At 41.7% G+C, this 13370-nt stretch overlaps 1 protein-coding gene and 1 long non-coding RNA gene across 15 annotated transcripts in view; one reads left to right on the top strand and one right to left on the bottom strand.

Moving 5' to 3' along the window:
* Nucleotides 1–13370, top strand: part of COPRS (coordinator of PRMT5 and differentiation stimulator) — a 210806-nt gene that overhangs the window by 170975 nt on the left and 26461 nt on the right. The window lies entirely within an intron of this gene.
* The window catches only part of LOC141277417 (uncharacterized), a 34509-nt gene continuing 34225 nt past the window's right edge, over nt 13087–13370 (bottom strand). Inside the window, exon 3 of the long non-coding RNA XR_012328811.1 lies at nt 13087–13313. This is a non-coding gene — a long non-coding RNA (uncharacterized lncRNA). The remainder of the gene's footprint in view (nt 13314–13370) is intronic.

The following is a 13370-nucleotide window of genomic DNA, read 5'->3' as shown; positions in this document are numbered from 1 at the left end:
TATCAATAATTAAATTAAATATCAACACATCAAACACTCTAGTCAAAAGGCAGAGGTGGTAGAACGGATAAAAAACCATTATTCAACTATATGCTGTCTATAAGGAGCACATTTTTATTCAAAGACACAAAAAGCTTGCAAGAAAAAGGATGAAAAAAGTAATAGAATGGAAAACAGTAACAAAAAAGAAATGGAATGGCTGTACTAATATCAAAAAAAGACTTTAAGACAAAAATTGTTACTAGATACAAATAAATGTATTTTACAATAATAGAAGGGCCAATCTATCAAGAAACATAACAATATGTACATAAACATATGTGCACCTAACAGTAGAGCTCCAAAATACACGAAGCAAAAATCTGGCAGAATTGAAAAATTCAAAATTCAACACTATTTGGAGACTTCATTTCCAACTTTCAATAATGGATAGAACAACTAGATAGCACATCAACAAGGAAACAGAAGACTTGAACAACACTATAAAACAAGTAGATCTAACAGATATCTATAGAACAATCCACCCAACAACAGCTGAATACACATTCTTCTCAAGTGCACGTGAAATATTCTCCAGGATAGATCATATGTTAGGCCATAAAAGAAGTTTCAATAAATTTAGGTCTTGAAGTCATTACAAAGTATGCTCTCCAACCACAAGGGAATGAAATTAGAAATTAGTAATAGAAGAAAAATTGGGAACTTCACAAATATGTGGAAATGAACACAGTCCTAAATAACCAATGAGTCAAAGAAGAAATCTCAAGAGAAATTAGAAAATACTTTGAGATGACTGAAAATGAAAACACAGCATGCCAAAATTTATAGAATTCAGTGAAAGCAGTTCTTAGAGGGAAACTTATAGCTGTAAACACCTATATTAAAAAAAGAAGAAAGCTCTTCAATCAAAATATTACAAAAGAAGATTTTATTTGTCAACTAAAAAGTATATATTAACATCAAGTTCAAAATGTACACAAGGTTATCATGATATAAAAATTGCCCACCCATCCCTGTTTTCCAAAACACGTTTTCCTTCCCCTTAGATGACTGACCACTGTTGCCAGTGTCTCACATATTTTTTCAGAGAGCGCATATGTAAAAACATGGTATGTGGAGTGTGTGTGTTTTAATTTTACTAGATCACCTTCCAAAAAGGCTCTAGCAATTGACATTCTTACCAGCAGATATATAAGAGTGCCAGTTCTCCTCATCCTTACCAAGATTGAACATTATCATCTGGGGCTTTGTTTTGCCAATCTGATAGTATCTCTCTCTGTTGTTTTCATTTCCATTTCCTTGGCTTCTGGAGAACATGAATATCATTTTTAAAATATATTTATTAGCCATTTGAGCTCCTCTTCTAGGAATTGCCTATTTACATCCATCTATTTCTATCAGAGTATTTTTCTTTTCTTAATCAATTTTTGGAGCTCTTGAGATGTTATGGATTTAACCCTTTATGTGTCATATGTATTGAAAATAGTTTCCATAGAGTGTTATCATTGACTTTGTTTATGATTTTTTAAACACGTACAAAATTTAATTTTGCATTGTCAAATATAATATACCCTTTTCTTTACAACATTCAGATTTCCTATCTTGTTAGAATTATACAGTGTTTAAATTTTCTAATTTAAAAATTATATTTTCAATTAAAACTTTAATACAACTTGGAATTTAATTTTTCTTAATATAGTGAGAAGGAGTTCTTTTTTGATTTCTTCCAGATGGGTAGCCAGTTGTCCCAGCACCATTTATTAAATAAACCATCCTTTCCCCACCAAATTGAAACACCAGCTTTGACATACATTAAGTTCCCATATATTTGGTTTTGTTACTAGACTCTATTCTCTTCCACTGACCTATTGGTCTAGCCCTAGGCTGTACTGTTTTGATTACAGTACTTTTGAATATATGGTAAGGCAAGTCTCCCCTCACTACTCTTCATCTTCATTATTTGGTTGGCACTATTCTGAAACATTTATTCTTTATATTTACTTTAAAATCACTTTCTCCTTCCCTCTTCAAAAACTGTTGGAGGTATCTTTGGAATTACAATAAATTTATAAATTATTATTTTTCTTTTTGGCTGCATTGGGTCTTAGTTGCGGCACGTGGGATAATTCGTTGCAGCGCGGAGGCTTCTCTCTAGTTGTGGTGTGTGGGTTTTCTCTCTCTAGTTGTGGTGCAAGGGCTTAGTTGCCCTGCGGCATGTGGGATCTTAGTTCCCCGACCAGTGATGGAACCTGCGTCCCCTGCATTGGAGGGCGGATTCTTTACCACTGGGCCACCAGGGAAGTCCCATTGACTTGTCAAATTCTTAAAGGGTTATTAAAAAATCTTCAACCATATGTAAATTTTTATCAAATTTTCTCAGTATTTTAGAAATTTTTGCCTTATATATTTACCTATTTTGTTTAGTACATAAATGTTTATGTTTACTCTGTAAATAATATTTTTCTTATCATTACTTAATGTTCCTATTTGACCAATTTGTTTGTTTTTTTAATTAATTAATTAATTTTTGTCTGCATTGGTTCTTCATTGCTGTGCGGGCTTTCTCTAGTTGTTGCAAGTGGAGGCTACTCTTCATTGCGGTGTGCAGGCTTCTCATTGCGGTGGCTTCTCGTTGTGGAGCACGGGCTCTAGGCGCGCAGGCTTCAGTAGTTGTGGCATGCAGGCTTCAGTAATTGTGGCTTGCAGGCTCTAGAGCACAGGCTCAGTAGTTATGGCACACGGGCTTAGCTGCTCCGCGGCATGTGGGATCTTCCCAGACCAGGGCTTGAACCCGTGTCCCCTGCATTGACAGGTGGATTCTTAACCACAGCGCCACCAGGGAAGTCCCCCAATTTAATGTTTTTGATCTTAAATTCCACTTTAACTCATATTAACATTGCCACTTCTACTTTATTTTTCTCTCATCCCTTTATTTTCTATCCCCTTTTACCGTTTTACTTTAAGTGTACTCATGTATATTTTATTTTATAAATTTACTTTGGCTGTCTTTTATTCCTACCAATTTTATTTTATGCCTGCTCTTCACTTCACTTTTTGCTATTTATTTTCTCTTCTTTTTCTTTTTTCTCATTTTAATCAAATTAGCAGCTTGGAAGATCAATGAGTAGAAACAGCTCACACAACAGGAGAAAAATAGACCCAGAATTTCTACAGTTCTTTCCTGCGTATCAGTTGGGAACATGCCTGTCCTCCCAACTTTTGTGTGTATCCTTAAAATATCTGAGTTCATTGAAAGTTTCCCAAGATGGCCATACTGGATTCTTTAAATGGTTCTCTTTTCTTTGCCCCTGGGAATATCCATGCTTGTATGTAGAAGTTGTTTCACACATTCCTCCACATGTTTTGTAATCCTTCCTAAAGTTAGGGCAGGGTTGTACTTCCTACTCTCTTCTGTAATCATAAATTTTGACACTTTGGACCCCAAAAGTGGGGAAGAAGAGGAGAGAGATAGGATAAGAAGTCAAGTTATAACTGCTCCCCCAAGAAGAGTGCAGGAAAGGGGTCATGGACACAGGCACCTGGAGTGTGAGCCTGACTTTGCCAAGCACTGCTTCTTTGGGGGCTATTATAAGTTCCCAAATGACATGTTCCTTTTGAGAGACAGTAAAGCAGAAAGGAAGAGCATTAGAGTTGGAATCGGCTCCATCTGGGTTCTAGCTCCGCCTCCTTCTGGCCTGTACAGCCTCAGGTGAGCCACATTACTTCTCCAGGTCTTGGTTTTTTCATCTGTTAAGGTGGATTTTTATTATTTCCAAATACCCCCTGCCCCTCTCTCAGAGGACTATACATCTCCAGCCCACTGCCATCAGATCTGGCTATGTGACTTGCTTTGGTCAATGATGTGTGAGCTGAATTGACGTGTATTAGTTCTAGGCAGAAGCTTTGAGAGCCAGTGTACTTCACAATGACCAGCTTATTTTCCTGTGGCCAGAATGGTGTTCCACAGTAGTCTGGGGCCCTGCAGAGCTACTTTAAAGCTGCTGTTGAGGTGGAGGGTTATGTGTGAAGACATTGATTAGGATTAGATTAAACTGTTTATTTTTTTAAATCACAAAGTAACAATGGCTTAAATAAGACAGTTTATTCTTTCACATTTTTACTTTTTTTTTTTTTTTTGCAGTACATGGGCCTCTCACTCTTGCGGCCTCTCCCGTTGCGGAGCACAGGCTCCAGACGTGCAGGCTCAGCGGCCATGGCTCACAGGCCTAGCCGCTCCGCGGCATGTGGGATCCTCCCAGACCGGGGCACGAACCCATGTCCCCTGCATTGGCAGGCGGACTCTTAACCACTGTGCCACCAGGGAAGCCCCACATTTTTACTTCTTTTACAAAATTCAGAAGTAGCTAGCCTAGAGCTGGTATGATGATATCACAGGTTATCAGGGATGTAGTTTCCCTCCAGTTCTCTGCTCTGACATTACTAGGATGTGGTCCTTGTATTCATAACTCAAAATGGCTGCTAGAGCTCCAGCCATTGCATCTGTGTTTCGAGTAGTGGAATGCAGGTAGGGGACGGGGGAGGAAATTCCCCTTTCATTTTAATAAGACTAGAGGTCATGTACAACATATCCATTTATTTCTGACTGGCCAGGATGTAGTCACATGACTGTACATAGCTGAAAAGGGGAATTTGAAAAGAGTCTTTTTTTTTTTTCCAGGCAGCAGTATGCCCAGCTAAAAATAAGATTTCTATTAACAAAGGAGGAAGAGGGGAAAGGATGATGATGTGGACAATTGGTAGGTTCTGCTGCAGAGGGAGCTGAGACCTTAGAGTTCTGAATTCTTTCCGTTTTAACCAGAGCTTGCTTCTATCTGCTTAAAAAGTTGGTGTCACTGTAAGATTTAAACATAAGAACTCTGTATTTTAAAGATGAAGCATCAAAACCACAGTGCCCAAGCAGGTGTCCCTAGCTTATAGAACAAGTGAACAGAAAAAATATAGAGCCACCAATATACCTCCACCTCCTTTGTGGGCCTGGGACTGGAGCCAAGGAGGCAGGGTCCAGACTCACGGTTTCCATCTCCTGGAGAACATATTGTGAGAGCAGGACTTGTCCTCTGTGAGGTGAATCCAAACCTCTCAAGCCAGGAAGGAAAGGCTAAGCCAAGGCCTAGAAGATAAATGGTGGGATTGTGTATTAGTTAGGGTGGGCTAAGCTGCAGAACAAAGATGCCAAACATTCAGTCACTTAACCAAGAAAAGGCTTCTGCCCTTCACATAAAAGTCTGAAGTAAGGCCTTAGGTCAGTTGTGGCTCTTTGCCATGCTGTGGGGTCCATTGGTTAGTGTGAGGTCAAAGGAAAAAGCATTTTAAAAATATATATTGTACTATGGAAGATTTCAAACATCTACAAAAGAGGGAATGGTATCATGAAGCACTCTCAGAGAAATCTAGACTCTCTTTCCCCTTCCATCTCTCTTTCCCCTTCCACCTCTCTTAAAAGGTAACCATTCAAAAAAATTTTTGGTTATCATCCCAATTAAAAATACTCTCTGGGCTTCCCTGGTGGCGCAGTGGTTAAGAATCCGCCTGGCAATGCAGGAGACACGGGTTCGAGCCCTGGTCCGGGAAGATCCCACATGCCGCGGAGCAACTAAGCCCGTGAGCCACAACTACTGAACCCGTGTGCCACAACAACTGAAGCCCGCGTGCCTAGAGCCCGTGCTCCACAACTAGAGAAGCCACTGCAATGAGAAGCCCATGCACCGCAATGAAGAGTAGCCCCCACTCGCCACAACTAGAGAAAGCCCTCATGCAGCAACAAAGATCCAACACAGCCAAAAATAAATTTAAAAAAACATACTGTTTGTTTGCACTTGTATGCATGCTCTCTCCCTCCTTTCTTGAATAAATGGCTATATACTAAACATACTTTTCTTCACCTTTCCTTTATTTTTGAGAGAGAGAGGAAGGGAAGCCTTTGTTCCAAATAGCTTGTCTGTTAGTAGTTGTCAGGAGTATCCCATGTGAAACAGGCAAAAGTACTGAATGTTCCTGACTCCTGTATTCAAATCACACTTTACATACCATTAACTCATTCTGTTTGTGTGTGTTTCCAATTTAGAATCCCCCCTGCTTTTTTTTTTTACTTTTTAACATTTTTTTTATTGAAGCAAAGTTGGTTTACGATGTTGTGTTAGTTTCAGGTATACAGCAAAGTGATTCAGTTTTATATATACACACACACACACATAAATATATAATTTTTCAGATTCTTTTCCGTTATAGGTTATTATAAGATATTGAATATAGTTCCCTGGGCTATACAGTAGGTCCTTGTTGTTTATTTTATATATAGTAGTATGTATCTGTCAATCCCAAACTAATTTATCCCTCCCTCCACACACCCCTTTCCCCTTTGGTAACCATATGTTTGTTTTCTGTCTGTGAGTCTATTTCTGTTTTGTAAATAAGTTCATTTGTATCACTCTTCTAGATCCCACATATTAGTGATATCATAAGATATCTGTCTTTCTCTGTCTGACTTACTTCACTTAATATGATAACCTCTAGATCCATCCATGTTGCTGCAAATGGCATTATTTCATTCTTTGTATGGCTGAGTAATATTCCATTGTATATATATATATATGCCACATCTTCTTTATCCATTCATCTGTCAACGGACATTTAGGTTGCTTCCATGTCTTGGCTATTGTAAATAGTGCTTCTGTGAACATTGGGGTGCATGTATCTTTTCGAATTAGAATTTTCATCTTTTCTGGGTATATGTCCAGGAGTAGGATTGCTGGATCATACGGCAACTCTATGTTTAGTTTTTTAAGGAACCTCCATACTGTTCTCTGTAGTGGCTGTATCAATTTACACTCCCACCAACAGTGTAGAAGCCTTCCTTTTCTCCACACCCTCTCCAGCATTTGTTATTTGTAGACTTTCTGATGATGGCCCTTCTGATCAGTGTGAGGTGATACCTCATTGTAGTTTTGACTTGCATTTCTCTAATAATTAATGATGTTGTGCATCTTTTCATGTGTTCTCCACCTTTCTTCACTTAACATTTTATCTGGGAGGTCCCCCCAAAGCAGTATTAGCGAAATAGTCCTCACCATCTTAGCAGCTGCTTGGAACTCCATTGCACGGATGGACCACAGTTTATTCAACCAGTCCCCAACTGATGGGCATTTGGGTTGTTTCCAGCGTTTTACTACCACAAGTCATGCTGCAACGAATAGCTTTGTGCATGTAGCTTTTGTATTTTGCCATTGTGGTTTTGGGACAGATTCCTAGAAGTGGGATTGCTAGGTCAAAGGTAAATGCATATGTAATTTTTCCTAGATACTGCCCAATTCCCTCCTAGAGTAGGTATACCATTTCGCATTCCTGCCAGCAATATATGAACACACCCAGAACAAACATTACTCTCCCAATGTTATGTTTTATAGATGGAAGAACAGAGATACAGGGGCATTAAATAACGTGTGCAGGTCATTGGACCCAGCCAAGAAGTGTTTCCCCAGTGGATAAGATGTATAGCATTAGCCTGGGAAGACCTCACTCTCTACCCTTTGGGTAGAGGGCTTAGAGAGGTTAACCCCTCCATAACCAGCATCCTGGCCTCTGGTGACTGTCACAGTCTCCAGTAGTTACATTCCAGTTCCGGAAAAGCTCTGTGTGTTTCCCACCTTTGGGGCTGTACCTCAGGGACCTCTCAGGATGGGGTGTCATCCTACCAGGGTGACCCCTGTTAGAAGCAGCTTTTCCTTCCTGTCCCATGTGAGTCATCACTGAGCCACCACCAGACTGGAGCTCATGCTTCTTTCTCTCCTAATTAGAGCATCTATTTTCATGCTCAAATGTGATAGATGCATGAAAAGGAGGAACAAATGTGCCTGGAGATCAACTGCTTCTCGGGAGACAGAGTCATTTAAGAGAGCACTTAAAATTTTTAATTTTTTTAATAAAATGACTCAGCATCCCTCCGAATGCACTGAGAGAGAGCAGCTCATGCCACCAAGGAGAAGGCAAAAGGGAGGCACAGGAAGCTTCACACGCAGAACCCAGTACATCCTTCACACCGGTAACCTTCACACAACCCTTTTCTTTTCCTCAATATGATTTTTCTTATTGGAGTACAGTTGATCTACAATGTTGTGTTAGTTTCAGGTGTACAACGAAGTGAATCAATTATACATATACATATATTCATTCTTTTTCAGATTCTTTTCTCATATAGGTTATCACAGAATACTGAGTAGAGTTCCCTGCGCTATACAGTAGGTCCTTGTTGGTTATCTGTCTTAGATATAGTAGTGTGTGTGTTTAAACATGATTTTCATAGCCAGCATGTAAGCTTGTGAAACCTGCTCATTCGAGTCTGTGTCACCAGTTCCTAGTCACACAACCCTTTTTAAAAAAAATTAATTAATTTTATTTATTTATTTTGGGCTGCATTGGGTTTCTGTTGCTGCGCACGGGCTTTCTCTAGTTGCGGCAAGCGGGGGCTGCTGTTCGTTGCGGTGCGCGGGCTTCTCATTATGGTGGCTTCTGTTGTCGTGGAGCACGGGCTCTAGGAGCGTGGGCTTCAGTAGTTGTGGCATGTGGGCTCAGTAGTTGTGGCTCGTGGGCTCTAGAGCGCAGGCTCTGTAGTTGTGGCGCACGGGCTTAGCTGCTCTGCGGCATGTGGGATCCTCCTGGACCAGGGATTGAAGCCATGTCCCCTGCATTGGCAGGTGGATTCTTAACCACTGTGCTACCAGGGAAGCCCTCACACAAGCCTTTGATGTGGGTATTATTACCTCTTTTTCACGGGGAATGCAACTGAGGCTCAGAGAGGCTAAATGAGTTCCCAGAACTCACCCAGCTGGTAAATGGCAGAGGTTGTTCAGATCTAGCCGCTCTGGCACTGTGTTTTTTCCAGTGCATTCATCTCCTCTCCAGTAGAAGATCCAGACTGTACACAGGAAAAGTTGCAGAACTGCTTCATTCAGGGGTAAGAGCCCTCTCTCTTTGGAAAACTTTCACTAGCCTTCCTCTGGGTCCATCCACCTCCTGGTTCATCCACATTCTCTTCCAAGGAGATGGCATCTAGTGCCATGGCTATTATCCATCGGGTTGTGTTCAGCTGCAAGTAACAGAGATCTCAGCCAAGTCTGGTTTAGATCGTTGGGTAGAGTTCTTGTCCCACAAAACTGTGAGGCAGGTAGGCTTCAGAGACTAAACGTCAGAACTTGTACCTTTTTCCCCCCTCATGTCTTCTCTTCTACCTTCCATTGTGTCAATCTTACCATCATCCTGGCCCTCCCGTCCCCTTACTCCTGCCCCTTGGTTGCAAAATGGCTGCAACAACCTCCAGATTCTTCATGTTCAGGGAGAGAAAGGAGGTTTCTTCCAGAGTATTCTTGAAAGGACCAGAAAGCCTTAACGCTTGTCTTTAGTTTCATTGCCTCAGATAGGGTCCAGTGGCCATTCCAGACTGGTTACATGGCCAGGGGATGGGATGCATTGCTGCTTAGACTTGAGCTTCATGTCCCACTCCTAGTGCAGGGATGGAGTTATTCCCCCAGGCACATGGCAGACGTGGACACCAGAGCATAAATTAGGGTAGTTATCATGAAAAAGCATATGGATATTGGACAAGCAATCCTGATGTCTACCACAACTCCCAAATCCATACCTCTACCCTGACCTCTGAGTTCCAAACTACTAAATCTGGTTGCCTATGTAGTATCTCCACTTGAATGTCTAATATGCACCTCAAGGGTAACATGGCCAAAATGGATCTCCTCATTCACTTCCTGCCATCTATTTCTCCCTCAGTCTTCTCTATCTCAGTAAATGCATAAACTATTCACCTGGCTGTTTAAGCCCAAAATGCATTAATCTCTTACCACTCTCCCTTTCATGCAGCAAGCTCTAGCCACACTGGCATTCTTTTTGTTCCTAGAATTGTTCCCACCTCAGGACCTTTGCACATGCTCTGCCTGATATGCTCTCAACTTAGAACTTTACATGGCAAGCTGTTTCTTGTCATTCAGGCCTTTATTCAGTATCACCTTTCCTGGCTACCCCATCCAAATTAGGCACCCACCCTGTCTTCCCCCGGCCCCCATCACTGTCTATCACGTCACCCTGTTTTAGCTTCTTCTTAGAACTTATCACTATGTGAAATAATCTTGTTCATTCATTTTGTTTGCTTGTTTATTGTCTGTCCCTCCTCTAGAATGAAAGATCCATGCCAGCAAAGACCTTGCCTGTCTTGTTCACCTCTGTGTCCAGTGGATCTATGCAAATATCTATCCTATGTGATACCTATGTGCATATCTACATGCACACTGCTCCCTGGGGTTGTACAACATAGCAGCCCCAACTGTATCCTAGAACCTAGAATATGCCAGTACATGGTAAATGCTTGATAAGCGTAAATATATAATTGGATAGATGAACAGGTGGCTGAGTAGAGGGATGAGTGGAGAGATGGGTGGATGGGTGGATAAGTGGATGGGTATCCTTAATTATAATCCTGCGTGAGAGTAGAAAGACTATGTGTCCAATAGGTTCTTGTTGGGCCAGAGATGTTCTCAGAACACCATTTATTGCCTTCCCTCTACCATTTCATTCTTCTAGCTTTGAAACCCCTAACGATTTCAGTTATCCATTCCTACAATCCCTTGTGATTCCCAATCCAATAGTGCATTTTGACCCAGACACCTCACCCCCAACCCAGGCAGGCCACTTGCTGCTCATGCCTCTGCCTTAAAAAGTGTCAAAGAAATAGCACCCTAGAACTAAAATAATAACTATTATTATAATAACTAACATCTGTATAGCACTTTACAGGTTGCAAATATTATTTGCATAGATTATCTCAATTATTCATCACAATAAATCTGGTTCCATTATCATTATTATTATGTCACTGAGGTTCAGAGGAAACCTTAAAGATAATCTAGTCCAGAGATAGCAAACCCTTGACACACAAGCCAACACCCTCTCACCTGCACCCATGGCAGACATCACTAATCTATTGAGGTACTCCTTCCTATTTAGCCCAATCTCAACCCTGGAATCCTTCTCAATATTGCAACCCACGCAGCCACCTCCAGTCAATCAGACTGACACACATGACAGAGAGAGTTTTCCCAGTGGGCTGGTCCATGGCCCTCATTTTGCATGTGCGGAAACGGGACTAGAGATGCTACTCAGTGAGTTAGTGGCAAAGCCAGCTCTAGAACCCTGGGCTCTCGGCCTGTATGTAGTCGGAGGTCTTCCCAATGGCCCCTGCACGTGGCTCAAAGTGATCAAGATTCTGATTTAACTGAGCATTGGGCTTTTAAAAGCCCAATTACAGGAGACTGTAATTTGCAGCCAAGGTTAAAAATTACTCAAATGTTGTCCATCTATAACAGCGCTGGTCATATTTTCCTGATGTTAAAAATTACCTGCAGCCACTTGTTAAATGTCTAATGAGCATTTGTAAACGTACAGGTCTCTCTCTGGGAGAATCTGACTCAGGTCTGGCCTGGGGCCTAGGTCTGGCCTAGGAATCTGCATTTTATAAGCATCCTGGGTGACTCTGATCATCTGGGAAGTTGGGCCATGCAGCTCTGAACAGGCTTAGTTGGGACTCTTTTTGGTAAACCCAAGAATGAGGCCAGTCAGCTCCTGAGTGTCAGGAGGCAAGGAGTGACCTGGGCTTTGGCTCTCTAAACAGTTGCAAAGACTTCTGTCCATTTAGCAAGCGGTTGCCTGTCTTTTTAAGTCTCCAGTCTAGATTATTATGTAATCCATCTCAAGCATTTATAAGAATAATATTGCCCTCATGCCTGACTTATGTAGGAAAAGGGACAGCAAGGAGAAAGACAAAGTAGAACACGGAAGTAAGAATGAAATGAAAATTATTTATCCATTTTAGACAAGCAATTTTCTCTAATGTTCTGTTCTCTTGTTTGGTTGTCCTTCTGAGAGCTCAAGGCCCTTTTAAGGTGGGGCAAATCCGGGGGTGGTTCTTGAGGCAGACGATTAGCCTTGGATGGCTGGGAAGGTGGGGTAGGCTTCACCGGGATCGGGGCCCTGGAGGAACCAAGTGTTCAGTGACAACATGTGGGCCAGGAGACCCCATTGCACACCACCTGGCCCTGAGGGGTGGGACAACACACAAGTGCTGAGATTTCCCCAAGTGTCAGACACTGAGCTGGGTTCCTTTCACCCACAGGAAAATCCTGCAAAGTACTGTTAATATCTCCATTTTACAGATGAGTAAACTGAGGTTCAGGGAGATGGCAGTGTTTTGGGCTTCACCTGGGAACTTCTCACTCTAGAAGGGAAAAAACAGCATTTAACCCAATTCCCAGTACTACCAGGAAGAGTCAGGCACACTGGAATATCAGGGTGAGAATATGCTTGGGACTTTAAAAATGGAAACTAGAGTCTTTTTTTTTTTTTCAACCATACATATTAATGGAAAGACGTAGCCTGGAGGATTACAAATAGCAGAATCTCTACCTAAATTTATTTGTCCTTGAGCTAATGCTAAAGTGGGTGACAAATCCAGAGCATGAAAGAAATGGGTCTGGAATTAAGAACAAGGTACAAAAATGCACCAAAAGCCTTGAATATGTGCACACCTCTGACCCAGCAATTTCACCTCTAGGAACTTATCCTCCCAAAATAGCCGAGTAAGTGGGCCAAGAAGTATTTATAAGGCAACGTTGTTTACACTTTTGACAAACTAGAAACAGCGTTAATTGTCAGACACTAGACTTAATAACAATATAGCACATTCGCAGAGGCAAATACCATATAACCATGAAAAATAGTGATGCAGATGGAGATCTGTTAAGACAGAAAGTGGTTCATCACACATTTGCTGCGGGAGAAAAAAGCCTTTGTTGGAATAGTATGTATGATTGTGGTGTTAAAATAAAGAAAAAATATTCCAGTGACGATAAGTGATCTGATATCTATATCAGATATAAACCAAAACTTCAGCAGTGGATGATTGGATTATTATGTCTATATAATGGGATTAGCGATCGTTTTTTAAATATAAATTTATTTATTTTTGGCTGCCTTGGGGCTTCGCTGCTGCGCGTGGGCTTAGTTGTGCCTTGGGGCTTCGCTGCTGCGCGTGGGCTTTCTCTAGTTGTGGCGAGCGGGGGCTACTCTTCGTTGCGGTGCACGGGCTTCGCATTGCGGTGGCTTCTCTTGTTGCAGAGCTCTAGGCGCACAGCCTTCAGTAGTTGTGGCACGCGGGCTCAGTAGTTGTGGCGCACGGGCTTAGTTGCTCCGCGGCAGGTCAGATCCTCCCGGACCAGGGCTTGAACCCATGTCCCCTGCATTGACAGGTGAATTCTTAACCACTGCGCCACCAGTCAAGTCCCTAGCAATCA

This window comes from Tursiops truncatus, chromosome 20 (assembly GCF_011762595.2).
Source record: "Tursiops truncatus isolate mTurTru1 chromosome 20, mTurTru1.mat.Y, whole genome shotgun sequence".
Taxonomy (NCBI): domain Eukaryota; kingdom Metazoa; phylum Chordata; class Mammalia; order Artiodactyla; family Delphinidae; genus Tursiops; species Tursiops truncatus.
This window is presented reverse-complemented; position numbering and strand designations above follow the sequence as displayed.